Source organism: Coregonus clupeaformis, chromosome 26 (assembly GCF_020615455.1).
Source record: "Coregonus clupeaformis isolate EN_2021a chromosome 26, ASM2061545v1, whole genome shotgun sequence".
NCBI classification, from domain to species: domain Eukaryota; kingdom Metazoa; phylum Chordata; class Actinopteri; order Salmoniformes; family Salmonidae; genus Coregonus; species Coregonus clupeaformis.
This window is the reverse complement of record NC_059217.1, coordinates 8,892,605-8,907,276: the sequence shown is the minus strand read 5'-3', so window position 1 is coordinate 8,907,276 and position 14,672 is coordinate 8,892,605. Positions and strand designations below refer to the sequence as shown.

The 14,672-nt window shown below is 45.5% G+C and overlaps 1 pseudogene; it reads right to left on the bottom strand.

Annotated features, from left to right (window-relative positions):
• Nucleotides 1–2,897: 2,897 nt before the first annotated feature.
• On the bottom strand, nucleotides 2,898–8,878 carry LOC121539858 (annotated as a pseudogene).
• Between the last annotated feature and the right edge of the window lie 5,794 nt (nucleotides 8,879–14,672).

The following is a 14,672-nucleotide window of genomic DNA, read 5'->3' as shown; positions in this document are numbered from 1 at the left end:
GCAGAAAATCGCCAATCAAAATAAATGTTCTACCACAGCGAACATGTTATTTTTGGGAAGCATATTTGATTCAGAGTTTGGACATAACGTTTGGACATAACGTTCTACTAAGCATTCATATAGTTGTTCCGAACTCACTTCACTCTAAAGAGGGAGGCTTGCTCGGCTGGTGTAAGCACATGCGCAGATCAAACACACTACTGGAACGCAGGTTTTAGATGTAATTTACATGTCCTAATAATTCAAAAGATTTCTCAGAAAACCAGGTGTTTTAATCTGCGTATGCTTCCTTCAATTTCGACCACACGCCGATTTAAGATAAACAGAATAAGGTGTTTACATGACTATTGCATAATCTGCCTACTGCAATTAACATTAACATTTTTGTCATTTAGCAGACGCTCTTATCCAGATCGACTTACAGTTAGTGAGTGCATACATTTTCATACTGCCCCCCCGTGGGAAACGAACCCACAACCCTGGCGTTGCAAGCGCCATGCTCTACCAACTGAGCTACAGGGAACTGCCATAATATGTTTAATTTCGAATTATTAGTGTGCATGTAAACATACTCACTGACAAATCTCTCACTTTAGCGTCAATGCCTGGTAAGTCCCGATATGGGTTTCATATCTTAAGAAAATACAAACAAGATTTGGTTTACTTGTCCCAGTGGGATACCATGGACATATAACTACATTGTATGATTTCTGAATAGCAAAGGGATATAGTAGTTTGACTTTATTCTGCCACTGTCTTCTTATTGCCTCGGCCTTAGGCCTATATCACGGTTGCAAGGCATATGAACTAACATGTTATAGAGCAAACAACGCAATTATCACAACACATAGGTTGTCCCCTGTAGCTCAGTTGGTAGAGCATGGCGCTTGCAACGCCAGGGTTGTGGGTTCGTTTCCCACGGGGGGCCAGTATGAAAATGTATGCACTCACTAACTAACTGTAAGTGGTTCTGGATAAGAGCGTCTGCTAAACGACTAAAATGTAATGTAAAAATGTTGTAATATGCCATTTTCTTCCTGGATTGGCTTCCCCAGTGATTTTACCCACGCAATGCTACTGTGAATAAATTCAACCACACCTTTGTTTCATCAGAAAACCGGAGCAACCTCTGTTCTGTGAAGTCCACAAAGCATATTGCATGGTCAAGCAAGGTGATGTTTCCGACATTTTCAGACTACGAAACAACTCTTAATTTAGAACTATAGAGAGTTACCGCAAGTCGCAAAGGAAACAGGAGCTGCCTCCACTATTACAGCACCATTTCATTTACATTTTAGTCATTTAGCAGACACTCTTATCCAGTGCATACATTTATTTTGTATTTGTTTTATACTGGCCCCCCGTGGGAAACGAACCCACATCCCTGGCATTGCAAACGCCATGCTCTACCAACTGAGCTACATGGGGCAACTTCAACATGTCAACACCATCTAATCACCTATGCTTAGTCTAATACAGTGTCAACTAAAAGGTACCAAAAACAATTTAGTCCAATCAAAGTAAGCTAAATATGTGGTGTGTGCGCGCGGGCAAGTAGAAAAAACATGTTGACTCCCCCTACTTGTAGAGAAAAGACACTGCCATCCTCCTCTCTTTCATGTTGCCTAAACGGTCTATGACTGTCATACAGTACATGCTTTTAGTTTTTGTTATCTTAGGCTACCTGGCTAAAATACTTGCTTGCTGACCTAACTTCCTTTCATGGGCAACGATGTGCCAGGCCAGCTAGTTAACATTAGCATACTACATCTACACTGAACAGAAATATAAATGCAACATGTAAAGTGTTGGTCCTATGTTTCATGAGCTGAAATAAAAGTTCACAGACATTTTCCATACGTACAAAAAGCTTATTTCTCAAATGTTGTGCACAAATGTGTTTACATCCCTGTTAGTGAGCATTTCTCCTTAGCCAAGATATTCCATCCACCTGACAGGTGTGGTATATCAAGATGCTGATTAAACAGCATGATCATTACACAGGTGCACCAGTTTTGAGAGAGCATGCAATTGGCATGCTGACTGCAGGAATGTCCACCAGAGCTGTTGCCAAATAATTGAATGTTCATTTCTCTACCATAAGCCGCATTCAATGTCGTTTTAGAGAATTTGGCAGTACGTCCAACCGGCCTCACAACCGCAGACCATGTGCATGGTGTTGTGTGGGCGAGTGGTTTGCTGGTGGCAATGTTGTGAACAGAGTGGGGTTATGGTATGGGCAGGCATAAGCTACAGACAATGAACACAATTGCATTTTATTGATGGCAGTTTGAATGCACAGAGATACCGTCACGAGACCCTGAGGCCCATTGTCGGGCATTCATCCGCCGCCAACACCTCATGTTTCAGCATGATAATGCGCGGCCCCATGTTCCAAGGATCTGTACACAATTTCTAGTTCTTACATGGTCTGCATGCTCACCAGACATGTCAACATTGAGCATGTATGGGATGCTCTGGATCGACACGTACAACAGCGTGTTCCAATAGCCAGAGGGCTCTATGAACTTTTCTGACTAGCAAATTGAACCGTTAAAATAAATCTTACCGGCTGTTTAGCTGATGGCCGGCGCTTAGGGAAAACACAAGAATAAATGTGCTCTTTATAATTTTTTGTATCTGAAACCAAAACTGCACTGTCATAAGTGCCAAGTTGCATGTCTGTTGGAACGTTTAAAGGGACCATAAACAGGTTATAAACATCAGTGACAGAAGGAGTACCAGCATGTCAACCAGGCTGCATTTCAAGACGATTCCCCTTCTCTCAAAATATCGGGAGACCTTTTCCAAAGCTCTCCTCACTTCCTTCTGACATTTGAGAAAGAGCTGAGGAAAGAGGAAAATACTTTGTTTGATCACCCGCAAACAAAGTGGTGTCACTGGTCAGAGACCCTCCTGTAAAATAACCGGTATGGAGTAGAAGTAGAGAAGGCTCTCAGGAAGTCCTCCTCCTCAAAAAGATGCACCTCAGAGTCATCAAAGAGCATCCACTTCCCTTCATACTGCAGAAGGCTGCTAAGGGCCTGCTCCGTAGCCACCCCACCTCCAGCACCCTCACACCCAGTCACAGGGATCTCCTCAGCCTCCTCCTTTATCCCTCCACTACTGCTGTGTCCCGGGGCACTGGAAGTCCGTCTGGATAATCTGGTGGTTGTGTTCTCTGTCCCAGTAGAGGCAGCCTTGTCTGGGTTGGCTGTCTGCTTGTTGCCCCCAAGGTCGTAGCTAGACAGGCTGCTCTGGCCCCCCAGGAGTCCCACCCCCTCTGAAGCCTTCTTGGCCCCCAGCTTGCTGGTTATTGTGATGCTAGCAGAGTTGGCGTTAGCAGCACCATTTTGTCTTTTACCACTGAGACTAAAAGACACTTCCCCGTCATCATAATCCAACACCTCTTCCTTGGGTTGCGGACCATGCAATTTCCACCACACTCCTCCTCTTCCTCTCCTCCCTGCTTCTCATCCCCCTCAAGCAGGCGGACCTTGGTGTCCTTGAGGTCCATCATCCTGATGTAGGTGGTGTAGTGTCCGCTGGAGATGGTGACACCGCTGTGCGTGACCACAGCAAACAGCTGGTAATGCTGCCCTCCAGTGGCTGAGGGGTGCATGCACCACTCCTCCTGAGAGCGCTTCAAAGGGGTCTGTAGGGGGGTATTCACCTTTGAGAGGCCAGCATACGGGTCCATCCTGAACAACACAGAGAGAGAGATTCAGTTTACACATGCTGACTAGCTTGAGACAGAGGTTACAAAGAACTAGACACGGACACGAATGATCTGTTTAGTGTGTTAACACACTATTGGTAGTTTGTTGTAACCAAGTATTGGTGCTAAACCGTGTATTATTGGATGCTAGCATGCTAGTTAGCTATGGCATCATAGGATACGGTGCCCTGGGTGGTTTTCACGGAAGAATACTGTACCAAGTTAGCTAGCTGAATAAATTAAGTTAGTCTATTCCTAGAAACATTGAACCGCTGTAGTTTACAACAATTATAATTTCTAAAGTGGAAGTTGGGAGAGTTATATTTGAGTGTTTCAGTGAAAGGTAAGTGAGGGAGGCCCTGCTCTCTCGCTTCCCCAGATGTTTAGTTAATTTTATTCCGATCTCTTTTGCATTATTGTAGCCTTTTCTGTAGCCTGTCAACTATGTGTCTGTCTATCCCTGTTCTCTCCTCTCTGCACAGGCCATGCAAACGCTTCACACCGCGTGGCTGCTGCCACTCTAATTTGGTGGTCCCTGCGCGCACGACCCACGTGGAGTTCCAGGTCTCCGGCAGCCTCTGGAACTACCGTTCTGCGGCCAACAAGGCAGAGTTCATCTCAGCCTATGCTACCCTCCAGTCCCTCGACTTCTTGGCGCTGACGGAAACATGGATTACCACAGAAAGCACCGCTACTCCTACTGCTCTTTCCTCATCTGATCATGTGTTCTCGCATACCCGAGAGCATCTGGTCAGCGCGGCGGTGGCACAGGAATCCTCATCTCTCCCAAGTGGACATTCTCACTTTTCCCCCTGACCCATCTGTCTATCTCCTCATTTGAATTCCATGCTGTCACAGTCACTAGCCCATTCAAGCTTAACATCCTTATCATTTATCGCCCTCCAGGTTCCCTTGGAGAGTTCATCAATGAGCTTGACGCCTTGATAAGTTCCTTTCCTGAGGATGGCTCACCCCTCACAGTTCTGGGTGACTTTAACCTCCCTACGTCTGCCTTTGACTCATTTCTCTCTGCCTCCTTCTTTCCACTCCTTTCCTCTTTTGACCTCACCCTCTCACCGTCCCCCCCTACTCACAAGGCAGGCAATACGCTTGAGCTCATCTTTACTAGATGCTGTTCTTCTACTAATCTCACTGCAACTCCCCTCCAAGTCTCCGACCACTACTTTGTATCCTTTTCTCTCTCTCTCCTCCAACACTACTCACTCTGCCCCTACTCAGATGGTAATGTGCCGTCGCAACCTTCGCTCTCTCTCTCCCGCTACTCTCTCCTCTTCCATCCTATCATCTCTTCCCTCTGCTAAATCCTTCTCCCTCCGATCTCCTGATGCTGCCTCCTCAACCCTCCTCTCCTCCCTTTCTGCATATTTTGACTCTCTATGTCCCCTATCCTCCCGGCCGGCTCGGTCCTCCCCTCCTGCTCCGTGGCTTGACGACTCATTGCGAGCTCACAGAACAGGGCTCCGGGCAGCCAAACAGAAATGGAGGAAAACTAGACTCCCTGCGGACCTGTCATCTTTTCACTCCCTCCTCTCTACATTTTCTTCCTCTGTTTCTGCTGCTAAAGCCACTTTCTACCACTCTAAATGTCAAGCCTCTGCCTCTAACCCTAGGAAGCTCTTTGCCACCTTCTCCTCCCTGCTGAATCCTCCTCCTCCCCCCCCCCCTCCCTCTCTGTGGATGACTTCATCAACCATTTTGAAAAGAAGGTTAACGACATCCGATCCTCATTTATTAAGTCAAATGACACCGCTGGTCCTGCTCACACTGCCCTACCCTCTCTCTCCAGATGAAATCTTGCGACTTGTGACGGCCGGCCGCCCAACAACCTGCCCGCTTGACCCTATCCCCTCCTCTCTTCTCCAGACCATTTCCGGAGATCTTCTCCCTTACCTGACCTTGCTCATCAACTCATCCTTGACCGCTGGCTATGTCCCTTCCGTCTTCAAGAAAGCGAGAGTTGCACCCCTCCACAAAAAACCTACACTCGATCCCTCCGATGTCAACAACTACAGACCAGTATCCCTTCTTTCTTTTCTCTCCAAAACTCTTGAGCGTGCCGTCTCTAGCCAACTCTCCTGCTATCTCTCTCAGAATGACCTTCTTGATCCAAACCAGTCAGGTTTCAAGACTGGTCATTCAACTGAGACTGCTCTTCTCTGTGTCACGGAGGCTCTCCGCACTGCTAAAGCTAACTCTCTCTCCTCTGCTCTTATCCTTCTAGACCTATCTGCTGCCTTTGATACTGTGAACTATCAGATCCTCCTCTCCACCCTCTTCGAGTTGGGCATCTCCGGCGCTGCTCACTCTTGGATTGCGTCCTACCTGACAGGTCGCTCCTACCAGGTGGCGTGGCGAGAATCTGTCTCCGCACCACGTGCTCTCACCACTGGTGTCCCCCAGGGCTCAGTTCTAGGCCCTCTCCTATTCTCGCTATACACCAAGTCACTTGGCTCTGTCATATCCTCACATGGTCTCTCCTATCATTGCTACGCAGACAACACAACAATTAATTTTCTCCTTTCCCCCTTCTGATAACCAGGTGGCAAATCGCATCTCTGCATGTCTGGCAGACATATCAGTGTGGATGTCGGATCACCACCTCAAGCTGAACCTCGGCAAGACGGAGCTGCTCTTCCTCCCGGGGAAGGACTGCCTGCTCCATGATCTCGCCATCACGGTTGACAACTCCATTGTGTCCTCCTCCCAGAGTGCAAAGAACCTTGGCGTGACCCTGGACAACACCCTGTCGTTCTCCGCTAACATCAAAGCGGTGACCCGATCCTGCAGGTTTATGCTCTACAACATTCGCAGAGTACGACCCTACCTTACACAGAAAGCGGCACAGGTCCTAATCCAGGCACTTGTCATCTCCCGTCTGGATTACTGCAACTCGCTGTTGGCTGGGCTCCCTGCCTGTGCCATTAAACCCCTACAACTTATCCAGAACGCTGCAGCCCGTCTGGTGTTCAACCTTCCCAAGTTCTCTCATGTCACCCCGCTCCTCCGCACACTCCACTGGCTTCCAGTTGAAGATCGCATCTACTACAAAACCATGGTGCTTGCCTACGGAGCTGTGAGGGGAACGGCACCTCCTTACCTTCAGGCTCTGATCAGACCCTACACCCAAACGAGGGCACTACGTTCATCCACCTCTGGCCTGCTAGCCCCCCTACCTCTACAGAAGCACAGTTCCCGCTCAGCCCAGTCAAAGCTATTTGCTGCTCTGGCATCCCAATGGTGGAACAAGCTCCCCCACGACGCCAGGACAGCGGAGTCACTGACCACCTTCCGGAGACACTTGAAATCCTAACTCTTTAAGGAATACCTGGAATAGTCTAACAGTAATCCTTCTACACCCCCCCCCCCCAGTGGTGGTTGTCCCACTGGCTATCCTAAGTTGAATGCACCAATTTGTAAGTCGCTCTGGATAAGATCGTCTGCTAAATGACTTAAATGTAAAACAAACACTGATCTAATCTAAACACACACTGAACCTTACACCTTCCTTTTTCTTTCTGTTGTATAATATGGTGTTGCGTTTCTGTGTTATATTATATCTGATTGTGTGTTGATGTTGTATGTAAGTGACAGGCTGTAGAAATAATTTATCTCACTGAGGACAAAGTATCCATAACTGTATCTAGAGTAAGAGCAAAACCAAGCAGACTTGAGACAGACGGCATTATAAAGGACAGAGAAACACTTGAGGTGGATGGTGACAACCTCTGGGGTTTTATCAAACAGGAGACTCCTCTCAGCCTCAGTGTAGTGGTGGCAGGTCTCACAGAAGTACTCTCCTACGATCCTCTCCACTGAGGCAAAATTTGGAGATGGCCCACTTCAGAGTTTTCAGCTACAGTTTGGGGTCAGGGGAGACTGGGGTGGGGGGGGTGGAGAGCAGAGGAGATGGGGTTAGGGTGAGATGGTTGTAATATGAGAGGATAGACATTGTGGAGACATGGTTGTGTTTGGGCTGATCTTTGAAACAGCTTGTTTAAGTGGTGACTGTTCATGTATGTGACAATTTGCTAACGTGTGTGTGTATAGTACAGTCTCTAGGCTGCAGGATTGCCGTATTAACCAACAACACAGTGTGAGTGTGTACACATAATAACACCCCTCACATTCTGAGCTGCTGTCTGGGCTGCAGTGTTCGTCCGCCTGCACTGGGACACTGATGTCCTGGAAGTCTTCTCTCCTCTCAGCGTAACACTCACACTCCAGACAGCGTGTCATCAACACCAGACGGCCCTGGAACAGACGCTCCATCAGGTCCACACCCAGGCACTCTGGACAGGGGAGAGGAAGAAAGGAGAGTCAGCATTCAACATAGTAATAGACAAACATAATGGCTAAAGCAAGGGTACAAAACCTATGTGACAGACAGGACATGGTCGATGAGGTATATTTCCAACGACATGAACTTAACAACTATAAACTCACCTTCACTTTTAGCTTTCTCCTCCGCTTCCTTTTTTTACTTTCTCCTGAGGGTTTTTCCCGCGTTCCCCACCATTCTCCTGAGGTTGGCTACTCCGCGTCTCCTCCTGGTCAGGTTTGTCTGTCTCCGTCTTCCCTCCTGTGTGGCAGCTAATTCATCCCATGCTCAAGAACTGAGAGAGAAGATACTAGGCTGCTTCCCTGAGGACCTTAGCCAGCTCAGCTTGGGCCTCTTCTTCCCCTTCACCTCCGCCTCTTTAGGGGCCACCTCTCCTTTCCCCTCCACGTCGCTTTCCTCCGCTTCTTCCTACTTCTTCTCCCCCTCTTCTTCTTTCCCTTCGAATTTTGGCGCTACAGTGATGTCACTGGAGGACTTCCTCTTGGGTCGGGTGAGGGGTTTCCCGTTTTCGGCTGCTGATACTTCCTTCTTGGACTTGAGTGATTTAGGCTTCTTCTTGTCGTTGCCTGCCTCTGTGTCACTCTTCCTCTTACCACTTGTTTGACCGTCATCGTTAAGTGAGGTTTCTGAAGTTTTGGCCTGCTCCTCTGTTGCAGTTTTTTTGGTGCCCACAGGGCTTGACCTCTGACATCATAGTCCTGTTCCTTCCTGATGGTCTATGAGACCTCCTGCATGTATCCCAGGATGCATTGGAGCACCTCCTGGGTGTAGTGCTGTAGGTAGCCCTCGTATTTGGGATTCAGTACAATACACAACAATCAGTCAGTCAAATATTTAATGTAATATTTATTTATACAGGTTATTCTCATGAAGATAATCTATTTTACGAGACTTCTAAAAGGGACATTAATATCTTAATATCAAGTACCTCCCCCTCTTTCAGCAGTCAGGGGGTCCAGAAGAGGCAGTGCCGATGCACATGGAGCTGCTGGGTAGTTTCCGCAGTGTGATCACCTTAGTGGAACAGCTAGCTGCTCAGCCCTGACAAGTTCACTGAAGGGGAGCTGGCCAAGCCTCCACGCAAACTACTCAACACACTCAGATCAGACCCCAGCCCTACAGCAAGGCCCCGCAATACTAAGTCACATTCATTAGGCAAAATGTTTCCAAATATTCTGATACAGTGGTTGTGTAATAGGGAGAATGTACTTAGGTTTTTCCTCATTTATAGAGGCACAGAGCAGTTACACGTTTTTAAATAAAAATGGTTTATTACTGACAAAAGAGCTAAGTGCAAATACTGTATCAATGGGTCTGTATAGCAGCAGATCAGGTTTACATTATTTAGGTGTTATAGCTAGCCTAGCAGGTCTAAAAAACAGGGATATAGGCCAAATCTCAAAACTAAGCGAATATATTGATAAAAGTCACCTTGTCACCTTGTCCTATAGAGATTTACATTGTTATCAAAACGTCATGCCAGGGTAAGCCTACACAAAACACAACCCTTATTTTAAGTGTTTCTAAATTCCCCTATGGGAAAAATGAATGGTGGAAAAACGATCGGAAACATTTCCCTGTTTGACCTCTAGGTTTTCTGGGTATTATGACTCATACTGTGGTACTCAATGGGGCAGGTGGTGGGCGTGGCAGGGGAATTGCCATGAGTGTGGCCAATGGTGCGGTCACCAACCAAACATTTTAGAGGCTCTCCTGTTGGCTGCAATGACAGAATGTAGCTGTTTTAAAGCTAATTTCCTGCAATTCTACACATTTTGCCATCAGGCTAAGAGAAAAATGTGCAGTTTTAAAGAAAATGTCCTGCAATTCTACACATTTTGCCATGGCTTATGCTATCCGAGTGACTCAAACATCATAACAAAGTCTATTGGGTCCCCATGCCATGCCAAAAATACTCTTGAATGCGTATTTTTTGATTTTCCCGGACTATCTAGCTTTTATTTTGTTAGTTCTCAAAGATGATTTTAGAAAATAATATATACAGTTGAAGTCGGAAGTTTACATACACCTTAGCCAAATAGATTTAAACTCAGTTTTTCACAATTCCTGACATTTAGCAGGAAGCACCAGTGACTCGGTTAATAAAAAAGTGGTCAGATGATGCAGATGCTAAGCTACAGGACTGTTTCCGGGATTCTTCAGATAGCATTGAGGAGTACACCACATCCGTCACTGGCTTCATCAATAAGTGCATCGATGACGTCGTCCCCACAGTGACCGTACGTACATACCCCAACCAGAAGCCATGGATTACAGGCAACATCCGCACTGAGCTAAAGGGTAGAGCTGCCGCTTTCAAGGAGCGAGACTAACCCGGACGCTTATAAGAAATCCCGCTATGCCCTCCGACGAACCATCAAACAGGCAAAGAGTCAATACCGGACTAAGACTGAATCGTACTACACCGGCTCTGACACTCGTCGGATGTGGCAGGGCTTGAAATTTATTACAGACTACAAAAGGAAGCACAGCCGCGAGCTGCCCAGTGACACAAGCCTACCAGACGAGCTAAATCACTTCTATGCTCGCTTCGAGGCAAGCAACACTGAAGCATGCATGAGAGCACCAGCTGTTCCAGATTACTATGTGATCACGCTCTCCGTAGCCGATGTGAGTAAGACTTTTAAGCAGGTCAACATTCACAAGGCTGCAGGGCCAGACGGATTACCAGGACGTGTACTCCGAGCATGTGCTGACCAACTGGCAAGTGTCTTCACTGACATTTTCAACATGTCCCTGACTGAGTCTATAATACCAACATGTTTCAAGCAGACCACCATAGTCCCCGTGCCCAAGGACACTAAGATAATCTGCCTAAATGACTACCGACCCGTAGCACTCACGTCTGTAGCCATGAAGTGCTTTGAAAGGCTGGTCATGGCTCACATCAACACCATTATCCCAGAAACCCTAGACCCACTCCAATTTGCATACCGCCCCAACAGATCCACAGATGATGCAATCTCTATTGCACTCCACACTGCCCTTTCCCACCTGGACAAGAGGAACACCTACGTGAGAATGCTGTTCATTGACTACAGCTCAGCTTTCAACACCATAGTGCCCTCAAAGCTCATCACTAAACTAAGGATCCTGGGACTAAACACCTCCCTCTGCAACTGGATCCTGGACTTCCTGACGGGCCGCCCCCAGGTGGTAAGGGTAGGTAACAACACATCTGCCACGCTGATCCTCAACACAGGGGCCCCTCAGGGGTGCGTGCTCAGTCCCCTCCTGTACTCCCTGTTCACCCATGACTGCATGGCCAGGCACGACTCCAACACCATCATTAAGTTTGCCGATGACACAACAGTGGTAGGCCTGATCACCGACAACGATGAGACAGCCTATAGGGGGGAGGTACGAGACCTGGCCGTGTGGTGCCAGGATAACAACCTCTCCCTCAACGTGATCAAGACAAAGGAGATGATTGTGGACTACAGGGGGAAAAAAGAGGACTGAGCACACCCCCATTCTCATCGATGGGGCTGTAGTGGAACAGGTTGAGAGCTTCAAGTTCCTTGGTGTCCACATCACCAACAAACTATCATGGTCCAAACACACCAAGACAGTCGTGAAGAGGGCACGACAAAGCCTATTCCCCCTCAGGAGACTGAAAAGATTTGGCATGGGTCCTCAGATCCTCAAAAAGTTCTACAGCTGCACCATCGAGAGCATCCTGACTGGTTGCATCACCGCCTGGTATGGCAACTGCTCGGCCTCCGACCGCAAGGCACTACAGAGGGTAGTGCGTACGGCCCAGTACATCACTGGGGCCAAGCTTCCTGCCATCCAGGACCTCTATACCAGGCGGTGTCAGAGACACCCTCAAAATTGTCAAAGACTCCAGCCACCCTAGTCATAGACTGTTCTCTCTGCTACCGCACGGCAAGTGGTACCGGAGCGCCAAGTCTAGGTCCAAAAAGCTTCTCAACAGCTTCTACCCCCAAGCCATAAGACTCCTGAACAGCTAATAATTTCTACCCAGACTATTTGCACTGCCCCTCCACCCCCCTTTTACGCTGCTGCTACTCTGTTTATTATTTATGCATAGTCACTTTAACTCTACCCACATGTACATATTACCTCAATTACCTCGACTACCCGGTGCCCCCGCACATTGACTCTGCACCGGTACCCCCCTGTATATAGCCTCCCTACTGTTATTTTATTTTACTGCTGCTCTTTTGTTGTTTGTTTTATTTTATTTTATTTTTTATTGCATTGTTGGTTAAGGGCTTGTAAGTAAGCATTTCACTGTAATGTCTACAACTGTTGTATTCGGCGCATGTGGCAAATACAATTTGATTTGATTCGATTTAATCCTAGTAAAAATTCCATGTCTTAGGTCAGTTAGGATCACCACTTTATTTTAAGAATGTGAAATGTCAGTGTTTTATTTCAGCTTTTATTTCTTTCATCACATTCCCAGTGGGTCAGAAGTTTACATACACTCAATTAGTATTCGGTAGCATTGCCTTTAAATTGTTTAACTTGGGTCAAATGTTTTGGGTAGCCTTCCACAAGCTTCCTATAATTTGTCCCATAAATTGGATACCCAAATCAACTGGAAGTATTTCTAAAACAAGTTTTGCAGCCACATAATCCAAAGAATGACATTTAATATTTTTTCCTAAAATTACTCTTTGCGATTCACAAATGATTTGTTTTGATTCATATTGATTTGATTCACCGTGATTGAGCCGAATCCCAACTAATACAATGGCGAAGTGAATAATTTGTTTCTTCAAAAATAATCGTTTAAATGAATTATATGAATTGTTCAACAAAGTAAATCAACTTTGTATGACCTTATTCGCGAGTGTTGGTGGAAAGTTTTTGGGACATGACAAAAACATTAATACATGCTAATAATAGCTAAACAGTTAACTAGATACAAGATATGATATGAATTGGCTATCTAGTTAGTCTGTTCTCTATTATATTTATAGGCTTACCTGCTGCTGTAATGTCTGACTGTCTCTCTCTCCTTGAGCAAAGGCCCACTCCTCTCGCACACATGAAGGTGATACAAGCAAACACAGATGTGCTAAAGTGTCATTCCGTTCCTGGCTGATATGTTGATTTTTATTTGATTGATAAAATATTTAAAAACTGTGCCTAAATATATTACATTAACATAAATTATTCAATTAATTTTAATTTCCACGACTTTTCCAAAACTTTTAGGATTTTATCATTTTCCAAAACTTTTCCAGGCCTGGAAAACACCATTTAAAAATTCCATTACTTTTCCAGGATTTTCATGACCTTATGAACCCAGTAACTACATTTCCATCCAACCATTTTATCTGGATGAATTAACTGATTAATCAAATACAGGGCAATGGAAACAGGAAATGTTGGTACAATTTCATAAATGTTGACAGACAATTTGTTTGTTCGATCAACATGATGTAGTCTTTTTGTATCTGTACAATTAATTATGTGAGAAATGTAGGTGGAAATGCCTTTATGTGCACTGATATAATAACCATCATATTGAAGTAAACTTGCAGTCACACGATGATATGTTATGATATGTTACATTGTAGGCCTACCACCACAAAGTGGAAGAGCATGAAAAGTTAATAGGCAGATGAAATAAGTTATGATGAACTAACTTGGTGGTTAAGTGCACAGTGGTAAAGTGCATGCAAATTCCCAATAGGCTAAATATCATTATTACATCTGTTCCATCTCATATTGCTCAAATAAACAGCAAACCTGGTTTCAAAAAACAGATAAAGCAAGACTTCACGGCACAACGCCTCTCCCCTATTTGACCTACATAGTTTGTGTGTATGTATTGATATGTAGGCTACGTGTGCCTTTTTAAAAATGTATGTCGTTCTGTCCTTGAGCTGTTCTTGTCTATTAATGTTCTGTATTATATCATGTTTTGTGTGGACCCCAGGAAGAGTAGCTGCTGCTTTTGGAACAGCTAATGGGAATCCTAATAAAATACCAAATACCCTCCATCCCATTCATTTCCCCCATTGGGATTTGACCCTATGACAAACAATGTCAGTATACAACACACATACCCTTTAATCTACTGTATAATTGGAAAGCTTAGATTCACAGCTATCCATCAGACACATTTTCGGAATGTTTGTAGATAGAGGGCCATCACAGGATTCACGCATTAACCCCACAGAAGCCTTTTCCCAATATGGCCACCAAACAACCCAATTAGGTCTTATAGGATCCATTTTGCATGACCATACCTGTATGAAAATATAATTGTAGTATGCCCAATAATATCTTAAAATGTTCATAGAGATTTATAATACAGCAAATACACTATTATTTGAGTGCTGGTGACATGATGATCGGTGCTTGGCTGCCATTTATCAAATAAAATGATCTTGTTCTAATCCATCTCATCATATAAACCCCTGTCGATGAATAGAATATTCTGAAAATCGGTCGCCAATTGGATGGAAAACTAGCTAATGATGGTGAACATTTAGAAATGTTGGGGTTAAGTGGGTTAAAAGCTTCCTAAAAGTCACAGAGGGTGCACAGAGGGACATGTCAAAATGCAGAATATTTGCGCTTTAGCAAGTC